Source organism: Bidens hawaiensis, unplaced genomic scaffold, assembly GCF_021521415.1.
Source record: "Bidens hawaiensis isolate Kalapana, Puna unplaced genomic scaffold, B.hawaiensis_p1.1 tig00022408_1, whole genome shotgun sequence".
NCBI lineage: Eukaryota > Viridiplantae > Streptophyta > Magnoliopsida > Asterales > Asteraceae > Bidens > Bidens hawaiensis.
The window spans coordinates 204372-211439 of record NW_027493495.1 but is presented as its reverse complement, the minus strand read 5'-3'; the positions used below and the strand labels follow the sequence as shown (position 1 = coordinate 211439).

The following is a 7068-nucleotide window of genomic DNA, read 5'->3' as shown; positions in this document are numbered from 1 at the left end:
CTGGCAAAACTAAAAGCTAAAACATGTCGCAAAGGGGACATGATGTAGGCGTAAGGTATATGTGGAAATAGATTAGCTTGCCGTTAAAAAAGAAGGCCAAAACCCAAACATTTATGTTAATGAGGTTATGAGGATCACAAAGGTCCCTTTAGAAAAATAATTGTTACTAACATACGTTAAAAGAAATTAAGATCGTATAGAACTTTAACCTAGGTGATAACTTTTGGTTGGAATCGACCGTCATAAGTTCATAACTCCAATATAAGTTCACTTACCTAAAAACATATAAATAGCTCCTTTTAATTATTTAAAAGGAGTTAAAACTAAATTATAGTAGTGAAAACCAATAAAAATATTGTATTCATCTTGCTTAATTCCGAGCTTTGGGGCTCGGGAAAATAAGCTAGCAACCGGAATTCCGCTAGGTTAAAATTGATTCGATGGTTTAGGAAAGACCATTAGGTTAAAACTTTTAATCGAAGGTAAATAGAGCCAATAAAAGTCTTTGGTCTAAAATCTAAACAATAAATATTACCTTAGGCTTGAAGCGGTATTGTCGGTAATACTAGCCGGCTAAACCCAAAAGAACAAAGAAAACAGAATAACTCAACACAAGTTGTACATTAAAAACCTATTGTTAAATTATACAGATGTTCCTTCAAAACACTCAACTTGAAATATCAACATTTAAAACTTGATTTGACTTTATAGAGGTCAAGATAAAAGAGCCTGACTTTTATATGGGCCATCAATGTCTTTGGCGACCCCGGCATTGCTCATGTATTTTCCGGCAAAGGAATCGAACAAGATGCCCGCACCTACACCGATGGCTAGATCAATGGTGTAGTGTCTCCTTGTGCTCAGTAACCGCACCACTTGTAAAAGATTTAGGGTGTCGAATAGAAATGCCAACTCCCACCTACGCATTCTCCTCATATCAAGTGATGCAATAACTGATCCTGTTGGTGCATGTTTTGTAACAGATGATCTTTCGTGTTTGTTAGAATTGAGAGCAACGGTCAAAGGGGAGACTGTTGGTGCATTTTGTGACCGTCGCTATGCAATTCTGACCAGCGGAACAATACAGGCGAAGTTAGAACAACTTCGCCATAGGCGAAGTAGTAACAACTTCTGCCTTAGGCGAAGTTAGCACAACTTCGCCTTAGGCGAAGTTGTGCTAACTTCGCCTACTGAAGCCCAGGCCCGTGAATGTTTGTCTATATATAGTTGTGTCTTGTTTAGTTTTAGGTAATTAAGAAATCAGTGTGTGTTTGAGCAGCTTGTTTATTCAGAGAGAGTAAGAGACTAGGAGAGTCGTGTGAGACGACCCGAGGTAGAGCTCACCTCGGGTCAGTCGTGTTTCTGTTTTGTTACGGTTTGTAACGTGTTTTATTATTATATATGAATCTGCAGATTTGTTTATCCCGTTCTTGTATTTGTTCGTGTATTTGATCGTGTACGTGTTTGTGTTATTCATCTTTACACCAATAAACGAGTCTAGGAGGATTCCGCACTCCTAGACCTCGTGCGGATCTCGTATCGATCGGCGACGTCCCCGGGGGGACCTACAAGTGGTATCAGAGCCTTAGGCTCTTACGCTATGGTTCGAGATCTGCGTTTTGGTGTTTCTGGCACGTTTCTGTGCGTTTCTGGCCGAACAGTTCTTCAGGCGAAGTTATTGTTCATCAGGCGAAGTTGCCGTCACTGTTCGTAGGGTTTCAGCGAAGATATAAGGTCCGGCGAAGTTATGAACAGGCGAAGTTGACTTTAGGCGAAGTTGACTTCTCGGCGAAGTTATAGCCAGGCGAAGTTATAGCCCGGCGAAGTTATAGCCCGGCGAAGTTATAGCCAGGCGATGTTAACTTTCGGCGAAGTTAACGAGATTAAAAAAAAAAAAAAAAGTATTTTGGAATTTTCCGTTTGTATGGCCAGGTGTACACGATTATTGTGAGGCCGAAGATGTTGTTCCGTCAACGAGTGATCTTGTTATCTTTTGGTTTTACGTGTGAACAAATACGTGTCAACTCTGAATTGGAGTTGAGGTTGTTAATGGGTTATTGTTTGAAACTGGATAGTGACACATATTCGGGTGTTTGTGGGAAAGGAAATTGTTGTTGTTCTGGTGACCAACCGAAGAAAGTCAAATTGAACTGAAGGTTTTTCGTCATTACTGGATTGCGATCATAGCATATTATTTATGTTATTTTCAAGGCGTTCGAGAATTGGATCCTGAAACGTGATGCTTATTTATTAGAGTGAAGATTCTGGAACAAGTTGGATTTAACCGGGAATTAAAGTGTTTATGTTCCTGATCGTTATCCCTGGTGATTGAAGATGCTTCAGATTTTTTAATGGTCATGTGTTAGATTCTGTCAGGGTGGTTTTGTGATGAAATTGATCACTTGATGTTGAGTAGTTGAAGATTAAACCTTATCGTATGCCGACGAGTTGGTGAAGTTGTGGAGGAAGCCCAACTTCATGTGTTGGTGAAGTCAGATGGACTCACGTGATTGGTTGAGATGATCTATTGGCACGGGGATGCATGCATTACAAAGACCTCAATCGTTATAGTCGGAGAAGCTTACACTGAAGGGGAGATCTGATATGGAAGACGCTGGGTGATTGGTAGATTTGTGAAGCTACAGGACAGTTTCTGACACGGCTGGTTGACTGCAAACAGAAGATCATCAGTTAAGAGGGAGTCTGTTGGTGCATGTTTTGTAACAGATGATCTTTCGTGTTTGTTAGAATTGAGAGCAACGGTCAAAGGGGAGACTGTTGGTGCATTTTGTGACCGTCGCTATGCAATTCTGACCAGCGGAACAATACAGGCGAAGTTAGAACAACTTCGCCATAGGCGAAGTTGTAACAACTTCTGCCTTAGGCGAAGTTATCACAACTTCGCCTTAGGCGAAGTTGTGCTAACTTCGCCTACTGAAGCCCAGGCCCGTGAATGTTTGTCTATATATAGTTGTGTCTTGTTTAGTTTTAGGTAATTAAGAAATCAGTGTGTGTTTGAGCAGCTTGTTTATTCAGAGAGAGTAAGAGACTAGGAGAGTCGTGTGAGACGACCAGAGGTAGAGCTCACCTCGGGTCAGTCGTGTTTCTGTTTTGTTACGGTTTGTAACGTGTTTTATTATTATATATGAATCTGCAGATTTGTTTATCCCGTTCTTGTATTTGTTCGTGTATTTGATCGTGTACGTGTTTGTGTTTGTGTTATTCATCTTTACACCAATAAACGAGTCTAGGAGGATTCCGCACTCCTAGACCTCGTGCGGATCTCGTATCGATCGGCGACGTCCCCGGGGGGACCTACAGATCCGGCTACATGACCCGAATAGAACAAGAAGAAAGAGACGTTCCCTACTGGAAAGTCCGCACCTGAACCCAAAAATTCCTAAAATAATACAAAAAAAACTAATTATTAATGCGTTAATAACTTAATATAGCCTACATTCTGATTAATTCTGGTTTACTCATTTAGATTCAAGAATAAACATTTATCTTTATAATGGTTATATTTTTATTTAGCATTTATATACCAGTTTATGCACTTTTGGAGTTTTGGTCACACCAAACTAACGTGTTTTTCAAAAGATGGTCGGTAAGTCACCATTATTTTCTTAGGGGACAATCTTCAAACTCACACCCTTTGAAAAATAAAACAAGTCTAATATGTGATTAACATAAAGTATTTCTTGCCACGTTATGTTTAAAAATTATATTACGTTAAATACAACTTATGTTTAAAAATTATATTACGTTAAATACAACTCAGTTTTCAGTTAGATTTATATCAAATATAGACCAAAAGAATTGGACAAGACTATATATTTATATTAAAAGTTACATATATTATTAAAAAAATTGTGTCTTAAATTTCAAGAAAAAACTAACACTTTATTTACCTACAAGGATGGGCTTGGTACTGGTATCGAATATAAGTACCAAAGGCAAAAGAATCATCAAAATACCAGTATTAATCACGGAATCTCAAAAAATAGTTATCGAATTGGTACTGAAAGTACCCGGTTTGGTACCAATATAGAACCTGTTCGGTACCCCCTTGCTCTTCCCTAGCACCCGGACTTATAAACTCGGCTACACATTTTTCAAAAATATATTTTTAATAAGTTAATCTTATTTTATTTATTTTTTTAACTTCAAACTATTTATTTCTGACCGACCGTCACATGGGGCATCACAAAACAATCCTTTTTTCTTTGCCTTTTCTGTGTTATATACATCTTTTTTAAGTAAATAAATATAATGATACTCACCTATACTATTAAAATATGTCAATTTTAGAATTGAGAATTAACTACTGTGAATAGAAAACAATTTCTTATTAAGAATGGACGGTGATGGAGGATGACCGAAAGACGACTTACCTCCGGCAAAGGAAGCTGCGTAGAATAACCCAAAATCCCTCTACAAGTAAACATGAATAGTGTCGCCACGGCGGCTCTCGGCCGTCCTTCAATTACCCACGCCCTAATATGTACACGGTTTGCATCCCCACAAACACCTTCAAACACATAACAAGTATTAAAAATGAGTGTAAAAAATCTTAAAATTTTAATTAAAATATATAACAAGATAAATTTGACACGGTTTGCATCCCCACAAACACCAAACTTGACATGTATTTTAGCCGAGCAACATAAATGTCCATATATCATATATGATTATGCATCAGATTACATACATATACTAGTTATATTGTAATCACATGTCCTATTTACTGTAATCTTGAATCACCCATGTATAATTTCATACCACAATTAACAAGCTTAAAATATCTATATGTAATTTTATTTTCTATTTTCTTTTTTAAAATACTACCTTTTTCCTGCCTGTTTTAGCCCATGTCTTAAGTAAAAATAAAACCAACGATCATGTTATATTATATAGCATTATGTTACATAATAAAATATAAACACAATATCACACCATTTAAAATTATACCAATATTATTTTTGAATTAAAGATGATTAAACTTTGTCTAGTTTATACTGTAGTATATTATTTTAAAAATAATATATTTAATTTTCAAAAAAAATGTAAATAAAAATATATATCTATATTCAATCCTTCCAAGAATATTTAATATAATATTTTTAAGGTTATTGTGAAAATCGTAACAACTATATATTATTATCGTATTACTAACATCTTATATATCACTACTTAATTTTAATCATTTAATTAGAACACAATATTAAATAATATTTATGAAAATTGTAACAAACAGTTGTTACCGTATTAAGACCGGCAAGTACGGTATTAAGAGTAGGACTAGCAACAAGAACACGGTGCAAATACACGGTGGCGTTAAAGCCAATATCAAACGGCGGAGATGACGACGGTATCATCCGGAGCGTGTACTCCACACCCATAAAAAACAACAAACAAGCCGCAAAGAAACACGGGACCGGGTGGTACTTGAACAAACCCACTGCATCCTTCACCGTCCATTGCATAAACGACGCATCGGTTAACGACCAACGGTGAGTGTTGGTCTTCTTGAGGTTAATATTATTAATAATGGAAATGTTGTTGGTGGTGGTGGGTGTGGTGAGGAGGGTGGTGGTTTGTGGTAGGGAGCGGTGGTGGAGTTTGTTATTATTATTATTAGTAATATTATTATTGTTTTCGTTCATTATTATTCAAAGGTGTGTAAATGCCGGGTGGTGAAATAAGAAGGAAGTAAAGGATAACGTGAGTGGTATTTATAGGTAGTGAGTGAGATCTGAATGGCGCGTGGGAAAGCGTGCGGTGGAGATGTGATTAGTGGCAATAGTTTCAGACATGACCTGGACTAGAGGAATGCATATTGTAGTTTGTAGCTCTGACTATTGATTGTACTTCATTTACTATGTTTTAATGGTTTTCTCAAGAAAAATAGAATCTTCAATTGTAAGGTTGGGAGGTAATCTTAAGTTTCATCAATCTATTGTCATATCGTTAAAACATCTGGGAAAAATTCCGAAAATAAGGGTTTATTAATATAAATTTCAAGTTTTAGGTGTCGTTTGCTACAAATTCTAAAAATAGGTATTACAAACTAATCGTGATGAGTGATTTTTAGAACCAATTAAAACTTGTCACGTGTCCTTAAACTAACTGTAAAGAGCACGTTCACTAATCATTTACTCGTGACGACTAAATAAGTTTCATGTCTCGTAATCAATGCCCACGAGTAATTCACAAGTCCTTTAGTTGCGACAAGTAGATTGTAAGGTTAAACTAGTCTCGACAAGTTAACTACTAATAAACTACTCGTGTATGGAATGTTATCAGAGTAAACTAGTCGTCGCGACTAAAGCACTTGTGAATTATTCGTGGGCGTTGATTACGAGACATGAAACATATTTAGTTGTGATGAGTAAATGATTAGTGAACGTGCTCGTTACGGTTTGTTAAAGGGCACGTGACAAGTTTTAATCGGTTCTACAAACTACTCGTGTGCTATCATAATATACTCGTCACGACTAGTTTATAAATCTGAAATTTTTTGCAAATGACACACCTAAAACTTAAAATTTGTTTCCATAAACGTTTATTTTCAGAATTTTCCCCAATCATAGACTACAATCTTCACAAGCTTTTTATATGTTTTTATTTTTTATTTTTACTTTTTATTTGTCGATGTAGCATCTTACATTCTAATTAGAAATTTAAAATAAATTAGTCTAACAATACTATTAAAGCAATACATATTGTCCACATGTCATTCAACTAGTCTCTCCACATCAATGTCACATAATTGTCAAGTCATCTATTTCCTTTTCTATCTTGCATATTATTAAACCAAAAATGATGTTAATGATGGGAATCGTACCCTGGCACAATCCCAAAATGGAAACTTAACAAATGCAACAATGGCCAACCAACCAAGAATTACTGATGTTCAATTATTTGAAATACAAATCCTATATATTGAAAGAATCATGAAATGGAAGGTTTTTGTAATTATGGCAATGACTGAATTTCTCAATACTTGATCAATAATTATTTGAAATTTGAACTGTTAACCGACATTAGTTTATTTATATATATATA

The 7068-nt window shown here is 35.9% G+C and overlaps 1 pseudogene across 1 annotated transcript; it reads right to left on the bottom strand.

Moving 5' to 3' along the window:
• Nucleotides 1–600: 600 nt before the first annotated feature.
• On the bottom strand, nt 601–5697 carry LOC143565551 (phosphatidylcholine:diacylglycerol cholinephosphotransferase 1-like; annotated as a pseudogene). The gene is made up of 4 exons (XR_013141091.1): nt 5265–5697; nt 4395–4531; nt 3316–3400; nt 601–953 (listed from the first exon to the last, which is right to left on the bottom strand). The product of XR_013141091.1 is annotated as a phosphatidylcholine:diacylglycerol cholinephosphotransferase 1-like (transcript).
• Nucleotides 5698–7068: the final 1371 nt, after the last annotated feature.